We start from the raw sequence: 20800 nt of genomic DNA, 5'->3' as shown, positions 1-20800 counted from the left end.
GCCTCAAAGTCTCTGCTCAGGAGAGTGAGTGGCTTAAGGAATTCATGAGTCTTTCACCTCCAGGTCACCAGATAAAAAGAGATTGCCTTGTGGCTATTCGGTGGCCTATGTGCAATGAGTTGTTGGTGTTAGTGACCTCACTTCAGAAACTTTTCTCACAGTTGGCACTAACTGACATTCTTTGTTGGCAAGGGCTGAATGGGCATGGTACCCATCTACTCGATTACCTATAGATATAGAGATGGTCCTGCCAGGTCAAGGATGGAACTGTGTGGCATAGTAATTATAAAGCCATAGTCGTCATGCCATATAATAATATTTTGCATTTGTTCACTTTATATTGTAAAAAAATGGCAAAAATAAGCAAATAGGAAAGAGAAGCAACCCACTGGAATGACACTAAAGGGACATAGCTCAGGCCAGAAGTTGTGCCTTGTTTTCTTTAAGGATAAAACACTTTCCCCATGTAAGTAATATGCATCAGGGGCCTTTTTTTGTGCAAAATTACTCAGAAATCCAAGCTCATCAGCACACAAGTGATGGAAGTTATTCTTCTTCAGTGCATGATTATACAGTATCTGGACCCAACTGTATTTTATGCAAAAAGATTTACCCCATTTTCTTCTGCATCTCTTCAAAGACAAAATGTTCTTTCTTTTCATGCTGCGTATCCATGTATGAAGTGTGTATAGTCCCTGAGGGCATTCCATTAACAAGCTTACAATAAGGCTTTCTAGATAGAATGTGGTACCAATGATCAGTCTCTCTCTTAACAAGATTGCCCGTGAAAGAAATCTTGGGTTCTTTATATATATATTTCTATGAATGATTACGTATCATACAATTTAACTTTTAAAATAATTCCATTTTGTAATGCACAGCCTTTGTTTCACTTTGGTGCCAGCTTTTCTGTTGCATCGTGTTTATTTGCAAAAGGTGCCTTCATTTTTTTTAATTATATGTTGGCAAACTAGAATTTTTTTCCCCCTGACTTCAAAGCAAACATAACAATAAGGATTTAACAGCTGAATCCTTGTAAGAAGCCTGCTGATGCTTTTTATTCACTATTTGTTTTTAAATTATGTTAAGAAAGCAGAATTGGAAAAATCTCATCCAGCAGAAACAGAAACTTTCTCTGCTTTGTTTTCAAAATAGGCATCAAAATAATTTTTACCATAAAAATGTATTGTTCTATGTTTTGTCACTTATTAGCAAATGGAGCAATGGAATCATGGCCCTCACATAATGGGACTGATGAGCATATTATTTTTTTGCTTCAGAGACTGAGGGACATGTGGCGGAGTGTTAACTTTATTGATATATTTGTTTTGTTTTTAAAATAACTTTTGTTCTGGATGAAAGGTGATGGATTGATTAGACCTGCAGGCTGGACTTATGCTGCAGAACAAACAGCATGACCAACAGTAATGTAAGCTTTCTCAAGCTGCCTCTCCAATGTATCTCAACCTTGACCCAGAGGGCTCAACTTTGTTGGTGCTAGGGTAACAATTGTACATGCCAGTTCAGTCCTTGGCTGAATAGGGCACCAAATGGGATGGTGTTTGTCATGTGGAAAAATGGTTGTTAGGAAGTGGCCTGAGACCACTGAATTGTTGTCATAAGATGAAAACTGTGGTCACTGTAGCCCTGGGTCATATTTAAAAAGGTTTATAAACAAAGCATTAACTCTTAAGGTCTTTCTGCTGATATTTCTTAAATCTCTAGAATCAGGGCTATCCACCACATTTACTTCTAAATGCATGTTAACAATATAGATGTAGGATCTGTCTTGCTATGCTCTACATTTATACTAGCAATGCTAAGGGCTAATTTACCATGCATTTCTGTATGTACATTGGCCATGCTGAGGCTAAAGTTTACTCTAAGCTTCTACATGATTAATTTAGACATACAGGGCAAGAATTAAAAGGAACACTCACAAGGATGAAATGCCTTCAAACTGCATGACTATTTAAAAATACCACATATAATAATAAAGGTTCAAATGAAATATATACCCCAAATAAAAAAAAAAAAACAGTAAGAGGACTCCTCTGTCCTCCCACCCCAAACAAACCCACTGTGGTTAAACAGCAGAGTAAAATAGAAGGTTAGAGGCAAAAAGGTGTCTGTAAAAAATTGGAAGACAAATCTTAGTGAGGAAAATAGAAAGGAGCATAAATTTTGGCAGGCCAAGGAAGAATTTGAAGAGCAACTAGCTAAAGACACAAAAACTAATAGCAGAAGCAGGAAGCCTGCCAAACGGTTAGCGGAGCCACTGGACAATAGAGGTGCTAAAGGAGTATTCAAGGAAGAGAAGGGCATGAAATTGCAGAACTACTGATTATGGTATGTAACCTTCTGCTTAAATCATGTAGCCGATGACTGGAAGGTAACTCATGTAACATCTACTTTTGAAAAAGGGTCCAGAGCTGATCCTGGCAATTAGAGGCTGGAGAGCCTAACTACTGCACCAGGTAAGTTGGTTGAAACTATAGTAAAGAACAAAGTTATCAGACACCTAGACAAACACAATGTGTTGGGGAAGAGCCAACATGACTTTTGTACACGGAAATCATGCACCACCAAACTATTAAAATTCAAGCATGTGGACAAGAGTGATCCGGTGGATATAGTGAACTTGGACTTTCAGAAAGCCTTTGAGAATGTCCCATACCAAAGGCTCTTAAGCAAAGTAAGCAGTCATAGGATAAGAGGGAAGGTCCTCTCATGGATCAGTAACTGATTAAAAGATAGGGGAAAAAAGGAGGAATAAATGGTCTGTTTTCACAATGGAGAGAGGAAAATAGCAGGGTCCCTCAAAGATCTGTACTGGGACCTGTGTGTTCAGCATATCCATGAATGATCTGGAAAAGGGGATGAAGAGTGAGGTGGCAAAATTTGGAGATGATACAAAATTACTCAAGATAGTTAAGTCCAAAGCTGACAGTAAGAGTTACAAAGGGGTCTCACAAAACTGCGTGACCGGGCATCAAAACGGCAGATGAAATTCAATACTGATAAGTGCGAAGTAATGCACACTGGCAAAAATAATCCCCACTAAACGAACAAAACAATGGGATCTAAATTAGCTGTTACCATTCAAGAAAGAGACCTTGGAGTCATTGCGGATAGTTCCCTGAAAACAACTGCTTAATGTGCAGCAGCAGTCAAAAAAGCTAATATAATGTTAGGGACCATTAGGAAAGGGATAGATAAGAAGACAGAAAATATCATAATGCCACAAATCCATAAATGTCATAAACCCATGGTACACCTACACCTTGAAGATTGCATGTAGTTCTGGTTGCCTCATCTCAGAAAAGATAAATTAGAATTGGATAAGGTACAGAGAAGGGCAACAAGAATGATTAGGAGTATGGAATAGTTTCCATACGAGGAGAGATTAAAAAGATGGGACTTTTCAGCTTGGAAAAGAGATGTTTGAGGTGGGATATGATAGAGGTCTATAAAATCATGAATGGTGTGTAGAAAGTGAATAGTGTTATTTATCCCTTCACATAACATGAGAACTAGGGGTCACCCGATGAAATCAATAGGCAACAGGTTTAAAACAAACAAAATGAAGTACTTCTTCACACAATGCATAGTCAACCTGTGGAATTCGTTGCCAAGGGGTGTTGTGAAGGCCAAAAGTATAACTAGGTTCAAAAAAATAATTAGATAATTCATGGAGAATAGGGTCATCAATGGCTATTAGCTAAGAAGGTCAGGGATGCAACCCCATGCCTTGTTCTGTTCATTGCCTCTGAAGTATCTGGCACTGTATCCTGTATCTGAGACAGGATACTGGACAAGACTGACCATTTGTCTGACCCATATGGTTGTTCTGATGTGCTTAAGAATTACTGAAAGGGAGAAAGGAGATTGTTTTAGCTTGTTAATGTCAAAGCAGAAAAGGGTAAAATACTGCCCATGTTTATAGAGTGATGACCATTAAAACTTTGTCAGTTGCTGTGATATTTGTCTGTCTTTCTTTAGGGGGTTCTATAAAGTTTTTTTTCCATCAAGGGTTTGTTGAAATGTAGCCCAGGTAAATTAGATCAGCAAGAGTGAGATCCACTGCTGAATTCAAGGAGTATTCTGCTTTTTCCCCTTCCCAGATTCCTATTTTGGGTATATCTATCACCTGCTACATATTATATAAATTCTTCTAGCTGTGGTGGAAAAGCAGCAGGAGGGCCTTGCAGCATGTTCTAGGAGTGGTCAGACTTTGGGTTAGACTCATCTACCCGAATACAGCTGAGCCTCCTTTACAGAGAATACTTTATCTCTGTCTCTTCCATGCTTCACTTTGGTTATCCGCGTTGTGCCAGTGCAGTGGAACTGTCTTGGTGGGTCATGGATGAAGATGCAGTTACTAATATGTCTGGACCTGGAGCAATTGCTGACACAGAATGTCAGAATCAAGGTCTTGAATTGGCAGCACAAATAGATTGGGAGTCAACAGAGGGTGCTATACACTGTGTGCAAAATGGCTGCTCAACTCTGCACACGTGGAGAGTTCGTAGGGCTTTAAAGGTGCAGTACAGTTAAGCTAAAAGGCATCACAGTTTTATAGCTAAATATACCATATCACCATCTTCCCTCCTTGGGATGAATATTCCTTAGGGCGGAGGGAGATCAGCTAGTGCAAAGAAGTGTAATTTACACCTTTAGTCATAAGGCTGAGTGAATCTGCCCCATCATCTATTTCTACTTGAGCTAAATGAAGTCAGTCATTATGGAACTGCAGTGACCGTATGGATATTCAATGTGGTGACCTTTGTATTTTGTTTCTTCATAACTTTAGTGGGCCGTGTGTCCACTCACCTTGGCCTCTCTCTCGTTGTCATATTTACAGTGAGTTTGGCTGTTAATCATATAGTATTTTTCTCATTACCTTTCTTTTGAGGGCTTACTGGGGAAAGCTGTTTTTCAAATTTTAAATCTATCTGTGTAAATTATTATTTTTATAGCATATCTGTTTGTACCTTTCCTAACATGACATTATCTCAAATTTAATGAGTGATTGTAAGAAAAGAGTTATTTATTGATAGATGGAAAAAAGTTGGTATCATCTAGTTGGAATTAATTCAAGTGAGGAACAAAAATGTGTCCACCAAAACAAATGCAATTTTTCAACAAGATCCCAGTGTTTTCTTTGTAAAAACTAGGATTGGAAAAACATGAGGTTTTCCTGCCAGATTCCATTCATTTTCAGCAGGAACAATCTGCTCTTCTCAGCTGAATGTTTTACAGCAAGAATGTCTGGAATTGAGGAACCAGCTCCTGTTTGGAAATAGCAATTGTTTTTAATGAAAGAGCCTACCTTTCATTGGAGATAATACTAGAACCGCAATTCCACCAGGGCAAAACTTCACCTGCACAAAAACATGGCATACAAACAGCATAAGATATCAGGTTAATGTGAAGGCAAAGGAGAAGCTAATTTTCTTTCTTCTCCTTCTTCTCTTTCTTTATTGGGTTCATCTGTGGTCCCTCAGTGATACCAGATAAGAAAAGGCCAAAGGTCAAAAATCACCTGGCTGTGACTGGATACATGCCAAACTATTGTGTGTTTGAAAACAAGGGTAGTGGGAAGAGAGTAGTGTGTCAGACCTCCCTCGTAGTTGAGGCTTGCTTGGAAAAATATGAGCAGCTTGGCAGGAAAATTCTGATGCGTAATGAGGCAGATAACCCTATAGTTCAGTTCTACACAGTGATGTCCCTCACTGTGCAATATAAATCTTAGCATATAGCCAAGTTGCTTACATTGGATGAAGAATCCACTAATTCCTTGAGTGTCACAATAAAGCTAGCACTAGGCTTTCTCTCTTATAACTTGATGCAAATCAGATAATAAAAGAAGCAGCTTGTCTGGATATATTTCAAGCAACAAGCAGATATAAGAAACAAAACCAAATTAACCCGCAAGCTACAGTGTGTCAAATCCATCTCATATATAATAATAATATCTAACTGTTAAACAGCGCTTTTTATTTATAGATTTCAATGGGCTAAATTGCATCGAACATCTTTAAATAACATTGATGATCTGACTTGGTGTAGTTCTATACCAAAGACTTCTCAAACTTCATGATGAAAGATAAAGCTGACTTTATTCTGTATATTCTGCTTACAAGAGTATAAGCTAATGCGTCGGCCTTAATGCCAGCTCTCCTGCACTTTGCTGGCTTAAGTTAGACTGGCGGGGCCAGATCCCAATCTCATTTACTGTCGTGTAATTCTACTGAAATCAGTGTAATTCCTCCAGATTTATGACTGTGTTAATGAGTTCAGAATCTGGTCCATAAATGCTACAAACATAGTTTATTTTTTCATTTAATTTCTTAGCTTTTATCTGATTTAGAAGAAAGAGGACTACATTGATGGAAAATATTCGTTATTTACCTAACAGAATGGAAAGGGCTCTTTAGGAATTGTTTCAGTCTGTTCGAGGAAATATGCATTTAGGTATTTTTTAAAAAATTCCTATTACCACAGCAACCCTATTTATTTTCGCAGCAGGTGCAGGATGGCTTTTGATATCAATGACCATTGGAAACAAACACAACCAGAAGTATGAACTCGCTTTCACCCCAATATTTCCACTATGGTATCACAGGTTAATGCTGAAAATAATTCAGGTCACCACTGTGTGAATCCAGCAGACCATAGCGGCTCATTCATTGGCATTTCAGTCTATGGTGCAGTATTTTAGAAATCCTTTAAAAAAATCTGGATTCTGTACCTATCACAGAAGTCAGTCCAGGCCACTTCATTAGGTAAATGTATAATGAGACAACTTCCAATTTGGCCCAGTCTGCATGGCTTTTGATGGCCCTTTAACCAATGTAATTCAGTAAATATTTATACATATTTTTAAAGATTGTCTTTTATTTACTCAGTAATATCTTCTTCATTGATGATCAGAGCAGAAATTATGAAGCTGGTGAGACAAACTGGAGTCATGGCATCCACTATTGGGGCAGAGATATAGAAACTGTTTTTTTGTTTCTTTAGTTATAATGGCTCATTAGCACACTAAGGAAACAGGCTGGGAATCCAGGTTTTGCAGCTTTTGAACCCATCTCTACAGAGAAATGTTCACAAAGATCATTGAGTTAAACTACTGTAGGGGTGGATGTAGAACACTGGAAGGTCTTAACTGTGAATGGAACACGATGTTGGCAATAATGATTGTATCCTGCGTTAAAAAGGAAGATCTTCCAGCAAGACTGTATGTGCAGCCCTTCAGTAGCTTCAACCAATGATCTTGGTGAACTGTGGAGATGTGCTAAACCTGCAAAACTTGCATCCCAATTTAAAACATCCGATCTGTGGTTTTGGTTCAGCTCAAACCAGTCACACCTTGGGCCAATCACACAATTTAGAGCCATATCTGAGTTTGGATTTTGAACACCCCCAAAACTGAAGCACATTCAGGCCCAATTCTTGAGCACCAATAGTAGAGACTAATTGAATAGGTTTCAACCCCCTCTTTCTGAGAAGGCTATTCAGATGGAGAGAAGTGGGTCTGCCGCTCGTATTGGGGTATGCCACTCAAAGGAAGATTAAATACATGAAATGCTGCTTTTCTTGCATTTATCAATTTATTAGTCATTTCCTGTTTTGCTCTAGAGAAAGTGAAAAGAATCTATAAAAAGCCTCTCCACTGGTTTTTAAATGATAAACAGAGAAAGATGTTGATCCTAGAAACTTTTCACTTTAGCTAGAGCAATTGGGGAATGACCTCTTTTTTTATTTGTGAGCTTTGCTAGGGTAAGATTTGTTGGAAGTGAGTGTTTCTTATCTGAGCACCTAGGGCTCTGACACGAATATGTGCAGATCCATCAACACATCTTTCAGATTGAAACAATTTTCTGCTGTTAAATGGAATAAATCTAATGTTTCTAATTCCTGAGTTAAATTTTGTGAAAAGTAATGGTGGAAACTGACATCAGTTTAGAGCTGTACTTAGTTCCAATGCATGTTTTTAGTTTCTTGCAGCTTCTGTCACTCCTCTGCTAGTGGTGTGGAACTGGGGCATTCTTTCCTGGTCTTCTATTAGTTATAACTTTTAATCATCTTGCTTTGTAGACCTTGTTTCTAGACCCAGTTTTCAGAGAGAGAGAGAGAGAGGGCAATTACAGCAGAACATAAATTAGTCCCTTGGGTTGTTCCAGCTGCTTCTGGAAACTGGAAGGTGCCAAAGTGGCATCTTCATTTTCCATTTCCTGTGCTGAATGGAGGAACTAAGCATTGGGACCAAGGTCTTCAAATTGAGATCCTGCTAGAACTTGTAAGCTCTGGGCTGAGAACCTGGATTCTAATGTAAGGCCGAATGGCTACAAACTTCTAGCTTTTATAACTACGGGTAGGTATAAGCTGGAAGCCATTTGACCTTACATTTTATAGTCCAGATTTTCAAGTCTGTATCTTTCAAGCTCTCTTTTTCAGACTTGTAATTTCTTCTTGTGTTATCTCAGATCTAGTCCATGTTGTCTCTTTCAAGTTCAGTCACCCAGCACAATACTATTTGAGCATGGCTTGAAAGTCATGGTTAGATGAGAATGAGTTCAAATATATCTCTTTATTTTTTATTTCTTCCTTATAAACAGCATCTTATTTAAATGAAACCACAGTGTGATTTCCCTTCTTTCAATTTTTCCTTTGAAACTTCCCTTTCTGAGGTCTGATGCCAGTTGTCAAGGTTATTTCATTTAGGCCCCTCCCCTCTCTTTACATTACAACTACAACCAAGTCAGGATACCTGATTCTCACGAGAGCTACTCAAAATTTTTCAATTGAAAAATTTTCTGGACAAAAAATGGGATTTAATCAAAAACAATTTTTTTCATAGGAAAATAGTTTTGATTATTTAAAAAATTACAATGGGAAATAAAATGGTCATTTTAATTTAATTTTGAATTGAAATTTTCCTTTCAGCTTTCAAATCTGATTTCCCCTCCTCTCCCCAAATTTTGAAATTTGGGATTTTCCCCACCCCCAACTTTCCCTCTTTCTTCATTTTGCTGTTGAAGGCTGTAGAATTGTCTAGAAATTCCTACCCATATTCCATTCTGTAACTTTTCAAAATTTCCTCAACTTTGGAAAAATTAGAGAGTAATGGCAAAAGGAAAAAATAAAACATTAGCTTTGCCACTTTATGTTTTCCAAAGTTGTGAAAAGTTAGAGTTTACCATAATAAAGGGTGTTTAATGTAGTTTTAGTAAATTATTTGTTATTTGAGAATCTGAAGCCAAAGAGAACTACGATTCTTTCCAATTCTGACGTGAAAACCCAAAAGAGAGGAGATTTTGGACACAGAATGTTTCCTACTTGTGATAGATTTAATTTGGGCTTGACATTTATCATATACAGTGGCCAAACCCATCAATTAGCTCATTTAAAAATAGTTCTTAAAGAATGGAAGGAGAAAGAAAGATCATCTTGTGTTCATTTAGGGTGACCATGTAACAAATGTGAAAAATCGGGACGGGGGTAGGGGATAATAGGCACCTATATAAGTAAAAGCCCTGAATATCGGGACTGTCCCTATAAAATTGGGACATCTGGTCACCCTACGTTCATTTTAATAAATTTGTAAAAAGCTCAGACACCACAGGAAAGGCCTAATTTAATCTATAAGTTAGCATGAAGTAATGTGAAAATGTTCTCATGTTAGTGTTGGAATTAATGTTTCCACTCAAGAAACAATGAGCCTAATTCTCCTCTCAAATCCATTTTACATCAGTGATTTCATTAGGCTACACTGTTGATTTACACTGAGGTAAATCAGGCCCTTTGTTTTCCAGGTTACTCTGCTGTAAGACAGTACAATGTGGTATGCAAACTCACCCTTTGCATTGTAATTAAAGCCCTCCCACAGTAAGGATGTTTTGCAAATGAATCTTTGCTGAAATAGTGTGACACTGCTCTGAATATAGAATTATGTAACCATTATGGGGCGAAATGGCTTGCTTATGCAATAGTGCTAGCCAAGCTAATATTAAAAAAAAAAAAAAAATCCAGCAGGCAAGAGGAAATTCAGATAACTTACATCAGTTTTTCCATAGTTTTAGTGTCATAGCAAAACAGAGACAGTATGTTTTAGATATAATTGCAAAATAATTAGCCAACACTTGAGAAGTGTGCTATTCATTTGGGCAATTGAACAGTAATATTGTCCTTTAAATCAGTTAAAATTGCACAATTGCTCTGGGATATCACCACAAACATCCTACTGAAGGACACACACACACACGCGTGCAGAGGTTCTTTACTACATTATCTGTCCTGCAGCTCTCTTTCCCCCACACTCTGAAGCCAGTCAACCCTCCTTTAAAAGGTTTGGCCCCTGGCAAGTACAAAGCCATTGTGTAGCAGGTGAAGGGTTAATGTAATGCATGCAGCTGCTAATGTTCGGTTCTGAGGCAGCATGATCTTCAGGGGTAATCTATCCAGGCAGGATCTGACATGAGATGTGACATTTACCATCAAACACAGCTAGGGCCATTGCTCATATTCTTAGGGCTATCAAAAAGAGAGCTCCTGTTGGTCCTTTTCCTCTTTGCCTTCTGTGTATATTTTTATTAACTGCTTGGATTCTTGCCGCTTCTAAATAGAATATTTCTATTAGGGAGCCTTATAAATATTGTTGAAACTGTAGGTTCCCTGATTAACTAGAAAGAGCTGTCATTACTTGATTACTTACCAAAGGATGTCGAGGAACAATAATTCCACAAAATGATGAGGGGGCTAGAGGGATTAATTTATGAAGGAAAGATTTCAAGAGCTGTGTATGCAAAGCTTGGATAAACTACTGCTGGGGGTGGGAAAAGACCACAGGAGTATTTGAAGGGCATAAATGTGGAGGGTTATGGAGAGAGAGTAATAAATAAGGTGATGCAAGGACTAATTAGATATAATAGGAATGACGAGAAGTGGGTAAAATTAAGGTTCAGATATGTTGAGATGGGACCCCTATAAATGCCCAGTACAGTGATATGGCCAGAACCTCAGGACAGGCCCTTTTGTGTCAAGTGCCACACAGGATGGTAGTAGGGAAACAAAGATGGTTGTAGGCTGTCTTTGAAACTCCCTGATCCTTATGTAGCTGAATGCCAGTCCAGTCCTAAGGAGTTATTTACAGCAGCCTCGGGGGTTGCAAGGGGAATCTTCAGGTAACCAGTTAAGTCAATTTTGACTAAAAGCAGCTTTAATGGAGCCAGGATCTGGGCCATTGATTCTGCTGTCTGCTACAGTGGGTATAAAACCACAGGATCTCTGACTGCCAGAGTGTCCTAGGAAAGAAGAAATTAAAACAACAGTAACCACTACATAGAAAATCATGGTCATTTTCATGAACATTCCATTCAGCTCCATCCAAAATTCTCATTTAAGGTCATTCCAATAATTTGGTGAATAAAATGGAAGTGGATGCCTTTAAGAAGTGGATCTTTACCAGTCTTCAGTGCTCACCACACCCCTGTCTTTGCCCTTACTGCAGTATTTTTGATATTTTCCATATTTAAAACAGCAGATTCTGCAAATATTATAGTACATATAACTTCTGCTAGTGTTGAATATCAATTTTTATGGCACCCTCTTAACTTCTGATTGATTTTCATATGCCAACTTTCCATCTTTGCTTAGTTTCAAACATATTGTGTTCACATTTGAGCAAAGACTTTCCCGTTCAAAGAACACCTTGCCTCAAGGATTGGTTGGTTAGATAATAGATTATGGAGGCTTTCACTTCTACATCATTGGTTCTAGTCTGTCCTAGGACTGAAATTCATACTAACATAGGAAGGTTATTCATTGCTGTATGTGAACTGAGTAGGTGTTCTCACTCCAATTTTTAATGTGCACATAACTTCAGTTAGCATCTTTTACACCATGAGCGGAGAAACTAAGGATTGAGTGAATATTGAGGCTAAATGTCTCTCACACCCTATATCGACACTGAGCTTTTTCTTAAAATCTCCCAGTGTTACATTACCAGGTACAGCTCCGCCAGTGATGGCAATAGATAAACCAAGCATTGACATTCTTACCCTGTCATCTGACCTGGTGAGTAGCAAGCCCAGATGACATGGTAATAAAAATTCTTGCAACCACTGATGCCTTGTCTACACTAGAACTCCCTTCAGCAGTAACAACAATGGGACATTTTAAGTCAGCATAAAGAAGGCATTAAAACTGGTTCCTCCAGGACAGGACAGAGGCACATTGGCAGGTCTGTGTTGGAAAGACTGCATTACCACTGTTCTTGCAGTATCTATTTTGTGTGAATAAATAGGACCTCAGTTTCCTTCAGTCTGATTCTTTTCATGAGCATGACGTTCATTTACAAAAATTATAAAGCTATCTAGTAACTGACACAGGCCTTCTCTTCCTCCTGATGTGCTAGTGAACTTGTAGGAGTCAGTTTGTGATGTTACAATCATTTATTTGCCAACAGACTATGCTGAAATACACAGGATTATGACTTTCACTGTAAGATCAACCTGAGAGAAAATTGAGGTTGGGAGGAAGAAAGCTCATACTCAAATATTAATAGCTTAAATAATTAGTAAAAATGGAAAAAGGAAGGATAGAAAATTCTGGATCAAGTGTGTAATTTTGCTTAAGTATTCACTCTTTTCAGGTTTGCTGCAATATGAAAGTGGCATCTTTAACAGGGCCAGCCCAGAGATGTTTTACTAAAAGGATAGTTCCTACAGCATGGAAATCAATGGGCATTATGCCACTCTCTTCCATTGGAGCAGGATTGAGCCGGGTCCAGGAAGCAAAGCAAAGTAAAAGGGCTTTGCCTACAGGAAGTACACATGGGTTGGGGAGGTAACATCTCCTCTCATCCCAAGCATGTAAAAAGGCCTAGTGAATCCATGCAAATGAGGGGAGAGAACCCAGTCTTTTCCATCATTTGTGGCCTGGTGGATCTGCACCATTTGCGAGGACCTGTAGCTCTGTAATGTCTCCATAATGCCTATTCCCCATCACCACATTTCAGTAATAAGAAGCACTGTGAAGCTTTTCTTAGTGGCATGCATGGGAGTGCGGATTCTGTGGCAAGGCTTCTTTGGTGCCTGCTGCTCCCCACCCCTTAAGTCTGTGTAACAGAAACAGGATATTAGCAGGATGGGCAGGGATGGTGTCCCTAGCCTCTGTTTGCCAGAAGCTGGGAATGGGTGACAGGAGATGGATCACTTGATGATTTCCTGTTCTATTCATTCCCTTTGGGGCACCTGGCATTGGCCATTGTTGGAAGACAGGATACTGCGCTAGATGGACCTTTGGTCTGATCCAGTATGGCCGTTCTTATGTTCTTATTCTGCCATTGGTACCTCGTACCTCTCGAGAAAGGCCAATGGGCTGGCTTTTAAGAGTCACCAAAGCCTGAAATGCTGGCCTGGGTACCCGTGGTTGGAAGCCATTGAACAATGAGATGGCAAGAACTCTGAAGTCAGGCAGGCAATTGCTATAATTATTCTGTGGACCAATAATTCTTTATTCCCTTTTTCCGAAAGAAAGAGAATTTCCTTGTGCCCAACTACAATGGGAAAAAAACCTTTAACAATGCCAGACAAAAACAGGAACCTTTAAAACATTGCAAAAAGGCAAATAGGTCTTTCTTGGGTCACAATTGTCAAATGGGACTTCTGCAATTCTCTCTCTCTTTCAAACTGTTGAAGCTTTGCTCATCAATTGCTACTAATTTGGGTGAAGTTGGCCATATGGCAAGCTGAAAACAGTGTTGGAAAAGCTTTCACACACACATATCGCAGCACTTTCTTTGCTAAATGAGGACTTTCTTCCTGAAGTGCAGATTTCACGTGCAGATCCCTAAGGTAATGAATTACACCATAAATGAGGCTGAAATACTTGCAGCAGCTTGTTTTAATACCTAGGACGGGGTGGGCAAACTACGGCCCACGGGCCGGATCCAGCCCGTCAGGGCTTTGGATCTAGCCCATGGGATTGCCACTCCCATGGCGCTGTGGGCCCCACGCCACTGCTGGAAGCAGCCAGCACCACATCTCTGCAGCCCCTGGAGCAGGGGAGAAGGCTCCGTGCACTGCCCTTGCCTGCAGGCACTGCCCCCCGCAGCTCCCATTGGCTGGGAATGGGGAACTGCGGCCAATGGGAGCTTCGGGGAAGATACCCGCAGGTGAGGGCAGTGCGCAGAGCCCTCTGCCCCCCTTCCCCAAGGGGCCACACGGACGTGATGCCAGCTGCTTCTGGGAGCGGTGCGGAGCCAGGGCAGGCAGGGAGCCTGTCTTAGCCATGCTGCGTGCCGCTGCCACCCCATAGCCGCTCCAGATAAGTGGTGCCAGGCTACAGCCCAAACCCCAAACCCCTCCTGCATCCCGCACCCCAACCTCCTGCCCTGAGCCCCCCTAACTCCCTGCCCTGAGCCTCCTGCTGCACCTCCCGCACCCCAACCCCCTGCCCTGAGCCCCCTTGTACACCCCACATCCGTCCTGGACCCCAACCCCTTGCCCTGAGCCCCTTCCTGCATACCGCACTCCCTCCCACACCCTGCCCCCCAACCCCCTCCCCCAGCCCTACATTCATGGCCTTGCATGCAATTTCCCACCCAGATGTGGCCTTCGGGCCAAAAAGTTTGCCCACCCCTAGGAGAAATCCATATCCTCCTCTCCCCCCATGCTATGGGGCTTTTAAAAACATGTCATAACAACCCCCCCTTCAAACTGCTGTTGGGGTGGAAAGTCTCACAATGTATTTTAAATGGCAAATAAACAACAACTTCATCAGCAGCTACTTTGCCAGAACATTCTCTTAGCATCATCTCTGAGGAGTTTCTGAGTCCTGCTCCAATTTTCCTCCTAGGAGCATGTTTTGTTGCTCTTAATAGATGAAATCTTCCCATTCTCAGGTCTACAATGTATTCCTATAAATCACCCATTACAGCCAAGACATCTGCTGAAGTGTGATGTTGATTTTCCTTGTATGACTTTAGTTATCGTATTTATTTCAGTCACTCTATGGTAATCCATCCATATGACAGGTCAAATATGACCAATACCGAAGTCAAAGAGTCTGTATGCCACCCTTACTTTGTAAGCTCTACTCCCAGTGATATCAATGAGAATTCTTTGTGTGAGGATCAAAGGCACTAGATGGTTCTGAGATTGGGTCTTGCTGCTGCTTCTTGTTGTGTTGGTTGATTAGCTTCTCTTTATGGTAGGCACAGATACAGCAACTACTAGAATTAAAATTTGCTTAGTTAAATAACTGACCTGTTTGCTGAGAATCCCTTTTTTCCAAGCCTTGATGTCTTAGCATACTCTGACCTAGTCTTTAAGAATAAAACAATATGATACTTCTGTACAACAGTCTAACTAAATAACATAAACATGTGACTATAATTACCCTGAAATATAATCACGCTTTATAAGGTCTGATCCAAAGCCTACTGAAGTCAGTGGAAAGACTCCTATGGATTTCAATGAGATTTGAAGGAGATTAATAGTGAATTCATTTTAATACTATAGCTGGAGGGTTACAATGACCAGAAGCACGGTTTCCACACGGCAGTATTTTGAAACAATTTGGGCACTGCGTTCTAGTTCACTATAAGCAGAGTTTTGCTCTATCTGAACTGGCTATATGTGGATCCTCTGTGCCCTAGATTCCTGTGTGCTTTAAAGGTCTATAAGAGAGTCCTTGATTCAGACAAGCTCGTGGCAGAGCTGGAGGATAATGGATTGTTCTGAAGGCACCCATGTGAGGTCTGTACATTGTCTGATGGAGACAGAGTTCCCAAGAGTGGGATAAAAAAAGAGGCTACCCTTATGTACTCGACCAGGTAGGTGGCAGTGACTTACACAGTTACAGAGTGATGTGTGTAATCAGGAACTATCCTGGAGATCGCAACAAGCTAGTCTGTATCCTGTGGCTTTCTCATCAGTAAAATTGTGTTGGTATTACATCTCTTATTGAAACTTACATTGTCCTAAAGACTCAATGACAGCAGTCAACATATTCATTGCTGTCAGGAGTGTCCCTCAATGTCTCCCTTTTCTCTTTTATTTTGTGGAATGCTGGGGTGTTCAAGATCTGGGTACTGACCAGAATTTTGCAGTTTGAGTCCAACTCTAATTTTCTTAATTTAATGTGGTGTTATTTAACATGTTATGAAATTAAGGAAATGTTTATTTCGATGCGTACCATTAAAGTACTGTTCCTTTTCAGTAAGAGGGAGGCAACGTGATTTTTGAGAAAATTATCCTCTTTAATTCAGTGGGTTCCCTCACTCTTGATGATGAGTTTATGTTGTCAGAGAAAAAATAGTGAATCTAGCATTCAGCTGCTGCCATGGATTCTGAGAGGAAATTTAACTACATCATTTTTGTATTAAAAATGAATAAGAACAATATCCCACTACTAACCAAGATATGATTTCTACACTTGGACTAGCATTATTTTAAATATTCTTCACATTAATTTTCCTTGACAAGTATTAATCTGAAGCCTTTTCTCTATCTCCACAATGGTACAGGCGTCGCAAGAGTACTGCAAGCTTTCATATGCTGCCCCATCAGTGTACCTCAACCCTGACCTGGAGAGACCACTAGTGATGGGACAGTAAGTCAATTTTGATCCCTATTTAGTCCTTGGCCTCTCTGTTGGGGCTTCCATATTTCCACTAGAAAGTGGACTGAGATGATTTGATTTCATGCAAACTGGCAACTAATTTCAGTCACTGACCTGTGCTGGATGCACATTATGACCTAGATGGGAAAGGCTCCATAGTCTTGTTACCTAGTCCCCTGTCACACACATTCCTTCACCGAAACCATATTTGTAAGATCTCTTGTCCTACTTTTTTTCCTTTTGCTACAGTACCAATGTTCTAACTATTGTGGCATTCGTCCTAAGCTTACAGTATAGCATGCGCCTTGAATAAGTAATGGCTTGTTCCCAAGAATGATTTATTCATTTAAAAAAGTAAAAATCAAGGACATATGTATTTTTACAAGTACTGCCGCACAGAGACGTTTCTTTGTGTAGAAATCAAACCTGCCTGAATAGATTTCTCCGGTACAAAGCTTGACAAACACTGGATAGGTCTTAGGTTTGTCATGGGCAGGAGTTTTGCTTCCACGCCACAGCAATTAGAAACTGAAAAACTTAAGAGGAAAAATGGTAAAGCCAAAGGTTTCTCCTTGATTTCCTTTCTTCAGCTAGTCACTCAGATACTGCTGCCCTCCTCTATCTCCTTGATCTGTTGCATTTACACTGTACACATCACTATGGTATCTGAACCCTCTGGATAAGGATTTTATATGTGAAGAGAGGGTTAATGAGAAACAAAGGTTTGTTGCAGTCAACTTAGTTTATTTCAAAGCAGCTCAAGTTTACCAGCTGTAATTGTACAGATGAACTGAAACCAAGGAAGGGTAAGAAGAAATTAATTTAAAATGGAAGTGTAAGTTCCAGTCAGCTCCAAATGAAATATAATGAGAACGTTGTCCTGGGTCTGTTTATCTTTATTCACATTTTAATTTCTTCTCTATCTGGTCAAAGGAAGAATATTGGAGGAAGAGGAGCAGGAGGGAGAGACAATTGGGAGGTGGTGGTGGCAGGGGGTAGGGAACAGACCTATTGAATAACATGCTCAAGAGCTCTCCTGCACAATGAGATTAGCACGATGTGATCATTTTGGTGCCAAGGTGCTAACACAATAATACAAGCGAGTTTGCCAACTTTTCAAATTGAATGTATTTGATTATTTGCTTTTAATTAGTGTGAGTTTTGGAGTATGTACAGGATTGTTAGAGATACACGAAAAGCTTCCTATGGCAGGGAAGTGTATTCTCAGTAAAGATGGTACAACATTGTTCTTTTTTAGCTGTGGAGAATGAGATTTAACAGCTATGTTAAATGTTTTAGTCCATTTCTATTGTGCCTCTGTTTCAACCTATTGGCGAGCCCTATTGAAGAGAGAAAATAAACCTCTTATCTGATGTGAATGCTGAGAGCTTTGCCATAAGAAGCATTTCCAGCCCAACTTCAGACTTGAGAAACTATGACTGGTTTATGCGGAGTGGGCTCTTACTTCCTCTTCTCCTCAATAAGCTCCTACATAAACTCGTGTTGTCATTTTTTCCCCATTCGCTGTTCTCTCTTCATTAATTTATCTTGAAGATAGCAGTCAAGATTGCAGACTTTTTTCTTTTAAACAGCATAGCCAGCTGTAGGTCCAGGCTGAAACTCTGTTCATTTTGACTTCTCTTTGCCTTCCTTCCAGAGTATGAAGGCAGAGTTGAAAATGTCTTAGGGAATTGTTATTAAGATTTTCTACAGGCTGCTTGATGACTTGCCAATCACGCAGGGTAACGTACCTCTCTGAACAAAAGAGATGCATCAGAGAAAGAAAAAAGTAATTCTTATTGTTTGGCACAGATTGTAACTGAACATCTATATCTCAGCTACTGGGTTACCTGTCTTAGTAGATTTAGGGTACGTGGTTCTTCACCATCCAAAGAGAATGAGTACTTAGAAAGAAACTTCCCACACATTACATATGTAACAGCACAGCCTTTTACCTATACTGTTCTTCGGTCATTTATATATATCTATATCTATATATTTAAAATATCCCCCCCTTAAACAATAGAGAGAAACAAATGGTTGACAATAACAATGGCAGCAGCTCTCCAACAAAAGCATGCAATTATTACAATTATACTATCCTTGATTAGGCTCCCATGCATTGCATTTCAATGTAATTGATGTTGTAGGTTGACACATTGGACACCAAATATTCTCGCCTGTCCCTTCACTCTTTTGTTTCAGAGCCTGATTTGCATTTTCTATGCTTTTAGTAATGAAGACTTAGCACTTTTCCTCCATTAGAAAAAAAAGAGACACAATAATCTGCAACTCGGCACTTGTTTAAGGATTCTGACCCTCAAAAATACCACTTTGCTTCACACATTAGCTGCTTACAAAGAAGGAAGCTAATGTATCATCTAATTGGGCAAACCACTGCATCTGATTTCTCTCAATCAGACTATTAGCTTCGTAATTACCCATCTGCCTCATGTGGAAAAACGGCAAGGCGAACACCCAGCTAATAACATTCTCAAGAGCTCTCTAGCACAATGAGATGAGCATGATGTTGTGGGATATAGTCCCTAACCATTTAAGTGCCAAGGTGGTCTCACAATACAGTGGGAGTTTGCCAACCTTCCCAGTATGAATGTGTTTAATTATTTGTCTTTAATTAGTCTGAGTTTTGGGGTCTGTTCAGGATTGTTGATGAAAAATGAATGACAGAAAAGAAACCCCCTCAAGCATCCTACCAGCCTGTTCTACATTCTCCTGTCTGTTAAAATGGCATAATTCTTTCTAGCTGTGACAAATGAGCTTTAAGTCTCCTGAACAGTTCTGCTGAGTGTCCCCCCAGTTTTTTTTTTTTTTTTTGGTATTTGAATATTTTGTCTGGGTATGTTAATTTGGAAGTGGTCTTGCCAGGCTTCGGATGCAAGGAGTTCTGAAATCCTGGGCTTGAATCTTCTTTTACACACCTCGCTTTTATGTTAGTGTAACTCCATTGACCTCTGTGAAGCTACTACTGATTTACCCCAGAGTAACTGAGAGAAGAATCAAGCCCTGGATTTAACCTCCAAGAGACTGAACTGCTGTTCCATATCTAGAGTATTCCAACATGGTTCCGTTCCACTTCAAACATTTCCACAGGGTCTTTGAGCATGTTTCCCACTGGATGACCTATCAGAATAGTTGTGGATTGTTGGAATGCCTTTGCTGTCTGTTTCCAAGGTTATAAGCATATGGACAAGCAGCAGGTGATTCTCCGTGATGGGCCCTTGGCTCTATTTTCAGACCCACTTGTGGTCTATTTAAGCCTATTTAATAAAATAAAATAAAAAAATAAAATCTCTTTGATGGCTTGTAGGATACTGAGCAAGATGTATCTGCCTAATCTGTTATCTTTTTTACTGATTTGAGAGCATTCTGCAGATTCATAAAAGGCAAATCCATTACTGATCTATATTGGCTAATCACATATAATCTGGTCTCCTTTATGTGTTTTACTGCAGCTTGTCCATACACTATTGAAAATCCATTGTTTACATATATTTTTGTTCCAGATCTAAAAGGCTGGACTCCGTCAAGTTGATAGCCAAGTGACCTCTGGCACACAAATTCAGAAATAAAGAGATTTAGAAATTAAGGAAAAAAGAGCCTCCTTCACAGGCAAACAAACAAAACTATTCAACAATAACTCATATGTTTTTAAAAGTGCAGGACTATCAAGATACGTACATAGCAAATCGAAGCAACCAGACAGTCTGATTGCTGTAATCTTCACCCGCCTCTCTCCCATTGTTTACTTTTATCACTCATTGTGTTATGTCCAAACCCATTTAGAGTCAGTGAGCATGGACCTGATTGCAGGATAGGTGCCCTGTATTGTAAACTCTTTTGTGCAGGGTTTGTCTATTTTTTTTAATTATTATTTATGAAGTACTATGCACAGCTATGAGACTGCATAAATAATAACCATCTAGACAATAATGTGTGATCTATGCATCTGATCCTGCAACCCTCAGATGAGTAGTCCTTTCCCCCATGAGTTTGCTTACTTTTGTGAGTAAGGTCTATTTACATGGCAAAGATTGCATGACTGGGCCCCACAATATTTGCTACCTGCTAATGGCATTGTATTTTGAATAATAACAATATTTTGCAATTGAATAGCACCTTGTGTCTTTTATCCCCAAAGTACTTTAAC

The 20800-nt window shown here is 39.7% G+C and overlaps 1 long non-coding RNA gene across 1 annotated transcript in view; it reads left to right on the top strand.

Moving 5' to 3' along the window:
- The window catches only part of LOC117874449, a 91212-nt gene extending 74592 nt beyond the window's left edge, over positions 1-16620 (top strand). The window contains exon 5 of the long non-coding RNA XR_004644992.1: positions 16538-16620. This is a non-coding gene — a long non-coding RNA (uncharacterized LOC117874449). The remainder of the gene's footprint in view (positions 1-16537) is intronic.
- Positions 16621-20800: the final 4180 nt, after the last annotated feature.

Source organism: Trachemys scripta, chromosome 3 (genome assembly GCF_013100865.1).
Source record: "Trachemys scripta elegans isolate TJP31775 chromosome 3, CAS_Tse_1.0, whole genome shotgun sequence".
NCBI lineage: Eukaryota > Metazoa > Chordata > Testudines > Emydidae > Trachemys > Trachemys scripta.
Note: the sequence above shows the minus strand (reverse complement) of the source record. Positions and strands in the feature narration are given on the sequence as shown.